General features: G+C 37.8%; 2 long non-coding RNA genes across 2 annotated transcripts; one reads left to right on the forward strand and one right to left on the reverse strand.

Moving 5' to 3' along the window:
- The first annotated feature begins 229 nt into the window (after nucleotides 1-229).
- Nucleotides 230-6,003, forward strand: LOC117671472 (uncharacterized). The gene is made up of 4 exons (XR_004592899.3): nucleotides 230-305; nucleotides 3,038-3,164; nucleotides 4,369-4,498; nucleotides 5,924-6,003. It is a non-coding gene; the product is annotated as an uncharacterized LOC117671472 (long non-coding RNA).
- Nucleotides 6,004-8,541: 2,538 nt separating this feature from the next.
- Nucleotides 8,542-11,127, reverse strand: LOC117671382 (uncharacterized). The gene is made up of 2 exons (XR_004592817.2): nucleotides 11,042-11,127; nucleotides 8,542-9,657 (listed from the first exon to the last, which is right to left on the reverse strand). It is a non-coding gene; the product is annotated as an uncharacterized LOC117671382 (long non-coding RNA).
- Nucleotides 11,128-11,809: the final 682 nt, after the last annotated feature.

Genomic DNA, 11,809 nt, shown 5'->3' on the forward strand with positions numbered 1-11,809 from the left:
TGACTCAGCAGGAGTAGACGTGGATCCTGGCACTGCACCACAGAATTTTAACATGTTGCAAGGGAATTGGCATCAGATGTTTTGCATGGATGGTGTTCCTATACAAGAGTTGGGGAGAGGACATGGTTTCAGTCTGGACCAGGGCAGCAGTTCTCATTTTTGCTGAAAGAAAGATCTGCATTATTTACCTTTGTCAATGAGGATACTAACTCTTTATTTCCCAACAGGAATACTTCATCCATCAGCCATGAAGATCTATCATCTTTTCTTTTTGACTCTCTTTCTGAAAGCTGTAGTTGGTCCAGGTACAAAAATAAGCCATCTTTAAGCACATTGCGATGCAATATATGTAGCTCCATTAATATAGTCACATTGTGACAGATGGAATTATGCTAGATATCTTTATGAAATATTTTAAGTCCTTTCAAAGTGATATTGTAGATGTACTGAATATGCTTGTAAATACTATGTAAAGTATCCATATTAGCGTTCCATTATTAAGTATACATTTTAAAAACTCACGTATAAATAAGGCCCACACATATTGGACAGCATTTTTACACCATACTTGTTATATAGTTTCATGCAGTGATGGGATTCAATTTTTTTAACAACCGGTTCTGTGGGCGTGGCTTAGTTGGGGGTGTGACTTGGTGGTCATGTGACTGGGTGGGCATGGCTAGCTGGTCATGTGATCGGGTGGGCATGGCTATGTGCATAGGGACTATTCAGAGGGCTGAAAAAAGTCATTTATGACTGGTCCTCACAATTTTGACTGGTCCTCGCACTTATGACCATCCTCACATTTATGCCCATTGCGGCATTCTTAACAACCGTGTCAGTCATTTCACCACTACTTCTCTTCACCACAGTAACAAGTTAGGGCGCAAAATGTAAAATGTGAGGACAGTCATAAGTTCAAGGATTGGTCAAAAGTGCAAGGATCGGTCAAAAATAACTTTTTCAGCCCTCTGACTAGTCCATATGCACATAGGGACTACCCAGAGGGCTGAAAAAAGTGATTTCTGACAGGTCCTTGCACTTTTGACCGGTCTTCGCACTTATGACTGGTCATCATTTATGCCCATTGCATCATTCTTAATTAAATTAATTAAATAAAAATGACCTGCTGGAGCAGTCAGAAGCAGTTCAGGCTGGCTGCAGGGCAGGGTGATACAACCGGGGTAGGTAGGTGCTGCCCAGGTGGGAGACGGGCGCAGGCCTACAGGGCTGGCTGCAGGGTGAAGCAATCGGATGGGGTAGGTCAGGGGTCTGCAACCTTAAATACTCAACCTTAAACACATGTAAACACTTAAACACAACCTTAAACCTGGGTGGACATTGCGAACTCCATATCACTTACTCCCACCCAGGTTTTGTGGTTCCAAGTATTTTCTTTTAAACAGATATCTCTGGGTGTCTCATCTCTCTCATCTTTCTTTCTACCCTTCATCTCTCTTTCTCCCACTATTCTCTCCTTCATCTCTCTTTCTCCCCCCTTCTCTCCTTCACTTCTCTTTCTCTCCATCTCTTTCTCCTCTCCCCCTTTCTCCCCTTCATCTCTTTCCCCCTTCTCTCCTTCATTTCTCTTTCTCTCCATCTCTTCCTCCTCTCCCCCTTTCTCCCCTTCATCTCTTTCCCCCTTCTCTCCTTCATTTCTCTTTCTCCCCCTTTCTCTCCTTCATTTCTCTTTCTCTCTATCTCTTTAATGTAGAGGCTTTAATGTAGCTACTGTATGCACAGAAGTGTCCTCCTTAATAATCTTGTGAAGAAGGTTATGTAGAAAGAGAATTTCTGGTCCAAAGTCACTCAATAAATAATGTAGTCAAGTGGGAATCGAACCTGGGTCTCTCTAGTTCAGGAAAAACATCTTAACCACTGCAACCTCTGTTCAAATTCTGGAGAACAAATCACCAAACCCATAAATCATGTTAATATTCTTTTAATTTTTAGTAAAAAATATCCATAAAAGGTTTCTAGTTACTAATAAATGTTGTCGTTGGCTTTTTCCCTAATCAAACAATTTCATTTTGCATTTCTGGAAATTCTGTTATGTTCACCATCACTTGTGGGTATATCACAATCTTTCCACCTTTGTACATATAATAATCAACCAAACTCTCTACCTTTCCAACTTCTCTAGTTCAGCTACCTTGATTAGAGGCACAAACTGACATCCAGAGAGCCAAGGGCTGACTACCTCAACTACAACTCCTGGTTTCCCATGGCTATATGTCACTCTTGCAAAGTAGTTCAGTCAAGAAGCACACCAATCCTAACTCTGACTTTATTGTAAGATGACATTAACAGAATCTTACAAGTCTCACCCATCCATCGCCTCACAACAGTACTAAGGAGGATCTCTTCTGAAATATTTGCCTAAGGTCATTCCTACATACCATAACATTCCATTGGAGTTGGGCAGCTAATAAATTCAAATAATATAATAATTGAGGGGTCATTAGTGCTCTCTGAGCTTGTTTTTTTGCAAATATTTCATTTCCCAAACTAGATGATATCATTAGTGCTAGTATTAGTATTGATGATGTTACCAAGTTTGAATAATAAAATGTCTGCAAGGAAACAACCAAGCTTGGAGAGCACCAAGAATCCCTCATATCAACCCTGAGCTATAAATATTCTCCTTTAAAATCAATAATAATAATAACATTTCTGTTCCATAGAAAGATAATCTCATATGCATATATATAAATCTACAGAGAATACATATATATTCTATAGATAGATAGATAGATAGATAGATAGATAGATAGATAGATAGATAGATAGATAAAAAGAAAGAAAGAAAGAAAGAAGAAAGAAAGAAAGAAAGAAAGAAAGAAAGAAAGAAAGAAAGAAAGAAAGAAAGAAAGAAAGAAAGAAAGAAAGAAAGAAAGAAAATACACCGACAACTGTGTAATTTGGGATAAAATATTTCACCCAGAATCATGTTTAGGAATACTTTTATATAAGTTTGTATTTCTATACAGTATAATGCACAAAGGTTTTTAAAATATATTTTTAATTTTTCATGTAGATATTGCTGGAGGTCAAGGTGATTGTCAACAGCGTCTTAATGGCTTCTGTTATCCGAAGGACCTTCCCTGTCCTGATTGTTTTGCTTTCTATGGACACTGTGAATTTGACCTCCAGTGCTGTGCAAAGTAAGTCAGTTTTCCCAGGGTACAGAATACAGGTCTTGTGGATCTGATCAAAATTTTTAATTGACATTTTACATTTACATTTATACTTTCCAATCTAAATTTTAGTCTGTGTTTTGAATTTACGTTATGGTTATTCAATTCAAGTATCACTATTGAATATGTAGTAATATGAGATCTGTATTAATTTACTATACTATACTTGAAAAATAGCTATTGAGTTTTGCATTTACTCCAGACTAGCATTAAAGACATAACATTGGTTTGTACTTATCCTGCTTCTTCAGTCTTCCCAGCTACGTGGAATATGATAGATTGCTGTCTATCAGATTAATGAGCATATTGGAATATTACTTGTTCTACCCTATAAAATTCTATAAGGTACAAGAGATCATCCTTGTAATTTTCTATTTGTAGGTTATATGCTATTGTAGCAAAGATATGTGATAGTGTGCACAGTATTCAGATCAAAGGGTTGCAATCTCTTTTTTAAAAAAAAAATTAGGTCTTCAAAAGCATCCATTGTTAATCCTTAACATCTTATTTTCCTCTTAATAATTTCATGGCAATTTTAAAAAATTCACTCATGTATCAACCTACAATCAAACAACTATCAATTATATGTTTAATTAACATATATTTTAATCTTTTATGGGTGGTGTAGTGGCTCAGCAGTAAAGACACTGGGCTTATCAACTGGAAAGCCAGTAGCCCAGGTTCAAGACCTGAGTGTCAGGAGATGGGGTGAGTTCCCATCCTCCCCCCAGTTCCTGCCAACCTAGCAGTTCAAAAGTATGTAAATGTGAGTAGATAAATAAGTACCACTTCAGTGGTAAGGTAACAGTATCCCATGTGGTTATGCTGGCCACATGACCACAGAAATGTCTTAAAACAGCACTGACTCAATGGCTTTGAAACAGAGATAAACATCAGCCCCTATAGTTGGCAACAACTAGCAAAATCCACAAGGACTGTTTTATCTTTTTCTTTACCGAATCCTCTATACCAGGTGTGTCAAACTGGTAGCCTTCGGGCTGGACGCATCATACATCATGCACAGGCCATGCCCACCCCACCTCCGCAAAGGGGAAAAAATGTCACGATACATCACATGACAGCAACACAACACCGTGAATTTGACACCTGTTTTCTATACCTACGAAATAGTTCTCTACTTGAAATAATTTATTCCTTTTCTAATGTACAGAATATGGTGGCTTCCGGAGTGTGAATATGCAACTTCACCAGCTGAAAGTTTTTTTCCTGAAACAACAACTTCACAAATATTTTATGATGAAACTGAGACACCAAAATAAACTGTTGTGACAATCATTCAGGTAGATTGTAGCTCAAATTACACATAAATATTTTTCTTCCTTAGTTCTGATTAGTATTGTCTATACATGTTCAGGGTAATAATTATAACACTAGATAACCTGTCACCTTCTGGGTCATCATTTTAGAGATATTTCTTTACCTAACGAGAGAAACAGAATGACCACAGTCATGCAAAAGAGCAAAGGGAGAAGGAGTGACTTTTATCAGCTTCCTTTTTGAGGAATCTCTTTGGGTGAAGCTTACAGGAACTATTGAAGTTCTTTCCTTCTTTCTCTCCTTACCTGCCTCATTAACCATGATATCAATTACCAATATTTCATTATTCCCACAGTGGCAGCTATAGAAAAATGGCTGCTCAGATTGATCAGATGCTTCCCAAGCTTCCATCTTGCCTTTGACAGCTTTATTTATGCCTATCCTATGTTGTTATTAAATTATTATCAGAATCTGCTGACTTTATAATAGTGGTTTTAAGACTGATTGGGTAGATGCAGGGGTGACATTGTAATATAATTTCAATTATATTTAATTTATATCTCAAATTATTGTATTTTATTCTGATTTTATTCTAGATCGTATTTTACTCTAATTTCATTTTAACTCGTGTTATATTCCTATTCCAATTTAAATTGGGCCCTCTACATGGGGCTCCCCCTGAGGAGCACCCGGAGGCTCCAGCTGGTGCAGAATGCGGCCGCGCGGGTGATTATGGGAGCGACGTGGCGCTCCCACGTAACACCTCTCCTGCGCGAGCTGCATTGGCTCCCGGTGGTCTTCCGGGTGCGCTTTAAGGTGTTGGTTCTCATCTTTAAAGCGCTCCATGGCTTAGAGCCAGGGTATTTGCAAGACCGCCTGCTGCTACCGATAACCTCCCACCGGCCAATACGCTCTCACAGAGAGGGCCTCCTCGGGGTGCCGTCGGTCAGGCAATGTCGGCTGGTGGCCCCCAGGGGGTGAGCCTTCTCTGTGGGGGCACCCGCCCTGTGGAATGAGCTGCCTCCTGGAATACGATTGATCCCGGACCTCCGGACCTTCCGTAAAGCCCTGAAGACGTTTTTATTTCATCAAGCCGGCCTAGCCTAAATGGTTTTTAATTGGGATTTTAAATTTTATGGATTTGGGGTTTTAAATTTGGGTAGCCAATGATTTAATTCTTTTAATTATCTTAACTTTTTGCATTTGTATGTTTTTTAATTTTGGCTGTTCACCGCCCTGAGTCCCTTCTGGGAGAAGGGCAGTATACAAATTAAATTAATAAATAAATAAAATTTAAATTGTTTCTACCAAACTTTTTTGATAATTGTTTCTGGAGCGTTGTACTTTGATATGGCCCAAGGGCTAATCAATAAATAAAGATTGAAGACTTTATATAACCAATATGACTGTGTTTATTACAACCAACTTTCTTCTACATTATTTTTCAGCTCCTGCTTAGTAAGAACATCTGAGTACCCTCTAACAGTTGATGGAGCATTTGGAGATTACCCAAATTCCCAAAAATGTTGGTTTTTACGAGTTAATGCTTTTCTAATAAAAAGCTGTGTTCTTGTCAAATGTCGAAGCTAATATACATTAAAACCGATACTTTCCATACTTCATTGCAATGCCTCAGTTCTCCGTTCTTTTTGCTGATGCTTTTTTCCACATTTTCAGGAATTATTCCTCCAAAATAATTCATGCATTTAAAAAAAAAATAATGGGTTATATCTGGGTAAGAATGTAATAGCCATGTTAGATTCCTCCTAGGTTCTGTTGTGTTGCTCCATCATGGTGGGGCAGAGTACCTGGGCACAATGACCAAAGAAGGCCAGGACTGTATGGCAAGCCTGTATATTCCCAGCAGGATTACCAAAGGCATGAAGGTCATCCAGCTATACAGCTAAAACAAATAGGCAACTGTGTTGGGTTGCTACAATATAAGAAAACACTGGAGGATCATCAATTGTCAGACACGAAAGATCAAGTCTATATACAAAGATCCAATTAAACTGATGTATTGCTAATCATGCCTATGCATAGAAAACCTTTCAACTAACAGTTGGCACCTGCTTGAAGTTAGATGAAGGTCAAGAGAATTCAATGGGGGTTAAAATTATTTTGCTTGTGGCTACATAGGCATTCCAGACTGATCCCTCTTTAAACTCCATCACCAGGTTATACCATTCCTTCTCCTACATCACTTTAGTGAGAATACTGGCCTTAGCCATTAAAGCCAGATGAGTGACTTTGAGCCAGTCATTCTCTCTTAGCCCAATCGAATTGCCTCACAGAATTGTTCTTATGGGGAAATATAGAAGGAGGAAGGTGTGTTCGATATGTTTACCATCTTGACTTGCTTTTAAAAATAATAAAAGTGGGAAAGAAAGAAAGAAAGAAAGAAAGAAAGAAAGAAAGAAAGAAAGAAAGAAAGAAAGAAAGAAAGAAAGAAAGAAAGAAAGAAAGAAAGAAAGAAAGAAAGAAATTAAATAAATAAATACCAAAGGCATCCATTCATAGTGTGTATTGTACAAGTAATGGTGATCCTGTATTTCTCACCAAGAAAACCATATGGAGAGAAAATATAAAATGATTGATGATGTAGTGCCAGAGAGCGGGGTCCTCAGGTCAGATCAGAGCTGGGTTGCTGAGGGTTCGCAGGGGTTCAGGAGAATCTCTAGCTAAGATTCTGTGCAGTTCTGAGAACCCCAAATCCCACTTCTGGCTGGCCCTGCCACCCGCCCCTCCTAGGAATCCGTTTCCAGCCTCCAGAGGGCCTCTGGAGCCTGGGAGGCTGTTTTCACCTTCCCGGAGGCTCAATGAAAGTCTCCAGAGCCCAGGGAGAACAAAAAATGCCCCCTCCCCACTGTAGTGCAGGAGACTGACTAGGCCACGCCCACCATGGCCACACCCACCCAGCAACCGGGCAAAGAACCCCTTGCTAAAATTTTTGAACGCCCCCCCCCCCCCGGGTCAGATGGTACTTAGCATGCTACTGAGGAAGAGCTGAGCATCTTTTGGAGTAAATAGTAACATGGCTCGATTAAAGCTTTCAGGACATCTTGTTGCTGATGCTGCCATACAGGAAAAGAAAATCTGAAGCTGCAAAGGACAATTACAGTGAGAACATGTAATGTAAGAATCATGAACAAAGGAAAGCACAACACAATGAAAGATAAAATGATATGACTACAAATAGACTTCTTAGACGTCAGACAATTAAAATGGACTGGAGTTGGACACTTTTGAACAAAAGATGACACTGTTTATTACTCATGACAGAGTAAGAGATAGAGAAGAAATGGTGTTGCTTTTATAATTGGGAAACTGATTTATCGCTAATCATGTTCCGTTTTCTTTTTCTCATTTTAAGACTTTAACTTTCAACTTTTATTTTCCTCAGAATTCAGCACTGACCATTTAATTTCCTTAATTTGGAAAACAGTGCATGGGAATCTTTCCAACTAACTTAAGAACAGCTACTTGACTACAGTGCAATCAATGACTAAATAATATTAATCAGACTTTGTGCATAACTCCTTAATATGATGATCATTCAAGTTTTTACTCTAACCACCAATGCAGAAGAAGAAGAGGTTGATGGGTTTTATGCTCAAGTTCAGTTTGAAATAGAAGAACATGCAAGCAAGATGAGCTGACTGTAATTGGAACTGGAATGTGAAAGTTGGAAACATTAAAGAGGAAAATGGAATTTATTTTGTAGCTTAGGAAACTGAAATGAAGCAGGAAATAAATTTCAGCCTCTCCAATGATTACTTCGAACAAACAAAAACATCCTTTTATACATGGATTGAAGAACATACTGTGAAACTATAGGAATTGATGAAATACCGATTGAAATATGGCAAGCAACAGAAGAAGAATCAATAAAGTTTCTAACCAAACTATGCCCGCAAAATTAAGGGATGACACAGTGACAAACCGTTTGGAAGAGGTCAATCTACATTCCAATTATCAAAGAAGGAAATTTAACAATATACATACTATTGTACAATAACTCTAATTTCATGTGATAGGCAAATCATGCTCAGAATCTTTTGTAAGATTTCAGCTTCCCATTATAATTTTTATTTCAAAAATAGCAAGAAAATAAATTCAATCAATCCACATAAATATGTAAAACTACATTAACATGCTACATCAACATTATCTGATCTATGCATTTCCAGAATTTCTCATAAAATATACCTACTAGGTCAAATTAAAATACTGACTGTTCAATACAGAGTAATGTTCCCAATATTTTAATCAAGCAAAAATGATGGCATTGTGTTATATTTTTACTTTTATGACCAAAACTGAATTATTTTCTCCCTCATATTCAGTGAAATCTATAGAATTGCCATCTTTTGGGGGCAAAATGGCATTCTTCTACAAACCCATATAGTTGGAGATGAGGTACTAATTTAAATCTAGTTGATGGGGCAAATGGGATCCCTTCCAGTGGTCCATAAAGCAGTAAGCTGAAATAATAAAATAGTATCAGAAAACTATGGACAGATTCCCCCCCCCAATGGGGACTTGTCCTTCCCTGATTCCAGGAGAGAAGTTCTGTTTTCTTTTTCTCATTTTATGACTTTAACTTTCAACTTTTATTTTCCTCAGAATTCAGCACCGACAATTTAATTTCCTTAATTTGGAAAAAAAAGTTATCTGCTTTCAGTTTGAGGAGATCCTATTTTTTCTCTTTGTTGTCATTGCACATTAGGATTCCATCCAAATGAATTATGGATCTTTAAATAAGTAGTGGGGGACCTGGAGATATAAATGTAGCTGTGGCAAAAGAAATTGAGTTGTCAATGGTAATAGCAAAGTGGGACATAGCATATACGCAAAAGAAATTTTGAATGATTACTGTCCAAATTCCGGAGAAGCTTGACTGATTAACTTAGTTACCTATCACAAGTAGAAAATACCATGACAAATCAGCTACAGCTAACTAGTGGAACAGATGAAAGCTATATCAGGGCATTCCATTGATTATTTATCCAATAAGCACATAAAAATGAGAGTTAAACATCAGTCTTTGAACAACATCTTCTTCTGAAATGACAAGGCACATCCAGGAAGACACCTGAAGGACAAGTCTCATTGGGTTGTAGAATGCAGAATCCACCCATTGATGCACAGGTAAGTAGAATGGCTTCTATAAATTGGTCTTCTGTAAAAAAATAAAATGTTTATCAAAGCTCTGAAATCTTCTCTTCATGTTATCTTTTCACCATTATTACTACACAAGCAATTCAATCATTAGGCAAGTTGGTGCAACATACACATAACACAAAAGGGCATGAGCTGTATGGCTGATCTGGGAGTCGTGCAATACAGGTAGTCTTCGACTTACAGCAGTTCATTTAGTGACCATTCAAAGTTACAACGGCGCTAAAAAAAAGTGACTTATAACCGTTTTCCACGCTTATGACCATTGCAGCATCCCCGTGGTCACATGATCAAAATGGATAATTGACTCATAATTATGACGGCCACAGTGTTGTGGGGTCATGAGATCACCTTTTGCGACCTTCTGAGAAGCAAAGTCAATGGGGAAGCCAGATTCATTTAAGAACCCTGATGCTGACTTAACAACTGCAATGATTCACTTAACAAGAAAGGCAAGAAAGATTGTAAAATGGGGTGAAATTCATTTAACAACTGTCTTGCTTAACAACAGATATTTTGGACTTAATTCTGATCATAGATTGAGAACTACCTATATAGATGTTTGTCCAATAAAGAAATACTTAGAGCCTTATAAAATAGCAGGCATATTGCTTAAAAAGATAACTTATACAAGCTTTTCTGAAACCAGCAAGGCTGAGGACAGGGTATTTTGCTTTCACCTAAAGTACTGTGGGAGAAACAGCCAGACAAAAATGTATATAGTGCAGTAATGGCTAGCTATCAACAGTCCTGGGATTCCTTTCAAACCGTAGTTTTACTTCTGACTTCCCAGCCTCACATATAATAAATGTGATAATGAAGTCAGCATGCATCAGAATAAAGGGTACTATCTGACCAGATTAATTTTTCTTACAAAAATAAAATCCAAGCCCAATTTTTCAGGGAGACAGATGGCTACCAGAGTAAAGAATATCAATGGAGAAGCTTTTCTGAAAGTTCCTTGTATCAATATAGTATTATTCTTTACAAACAAGGCAAATACAATTTCAGTTTTTAAACATGTGTTTTTCTTTCTATTATATATGGTGATAAGGTTTTTTCTTATGCTTTTACATAATGAAGACTTAGTTGAACAGCACCTAAAATTTACATACAGAAAACATTACGTTTAGAAATATGATTATATGTAGGTGAGCATAAAAGTACATACAATAAAACATGCAAGCTGAACATTTCTCCAACTCATTCCTTCACCTCTAATATATGAGCCAATCTACTAAACTGCCTTTCCAAGCTTAAACCCATGCAGAGTTTATGATCTCTTGAAAATAGTGATTTGGCTAAATATTAATATAGTATTCTCATCAAAATATTTATGACAATAAGATGTTCTTTGTGCAGTATATTATTGAATCATCGCTCACCCTGAGCAGCATGGAAGAAGAAGAAAATTACAGCAGTGAAACAGTATAAAATGTTCATGGCTGCAAATTGGCTGCAGTTTCTCTAGTCTTGAAGGGAAGAGACACTGAGAAGAAAAGGATCTGGGTAAGGAAAAAAGTGATGTCATCTGAGCATTATTAATTCGTGCAATGTGAGTTGCAAGCTGCAGAAATCTCTTAGGCTGAAACCAGAAAATTGTTACTAATACAGCACAAAGGCAGTTTTGGGTTACCTGAACACATATTTTTGTACTCTCCCTTGCTTCGAAAAGGATATGGTGCTGGTAACACAATAGTAGTGTGTTGAGAATGGCAAAGATGAGGGATTTAAAAAATTAAAATGGATTTAAAATGGATTTAATTTATAACTTCCCTGTTGCTGTCCTGCCCTTTGAAAGAACATGTTCCCCTGAGATCCAGATTATACCAACCATAACAGGAAAGCCTTGAAAACTAGTGTCTTTCCCCAGGCCCTGGGCCAGAATAGCAATAGAAATAGCACTTAAGATTTAGACACTCTTCACAGTGCTTGACAGCCCTCTCTAAGCTGTTTTTACAGTCAGCATATTGCCCCCAACAATCAGGGTCATTTTACTGACCTCGGAAGGATGGAAATCTGAGTCAACCTTGAGCTGATGAGAATCAATCTGCCAAACACTGGCAGTTGGCAGGCAGCAGAATTAGCCTGCAATACTGCATTCTAACCACCGCCACCATGGCTCTTGTATGAACCAGTTGTATGTTATAGAT

The sequence above is a fragment of the Pantherophis guttatus genome, chromosome 1 (genome assembly GCF_059756535.1).
Source record: "Pantherophis guttatus breed Tessera chromosome 1, ASM5975653v1, whole genome shotgun sequence".
Classification (NCBI taxonomy): Eukaryota; Metazoa; Chordata; class Lepidosauria; order Squamata; family Colubridae; genus Pantherophis; species Pantherophis guttatus.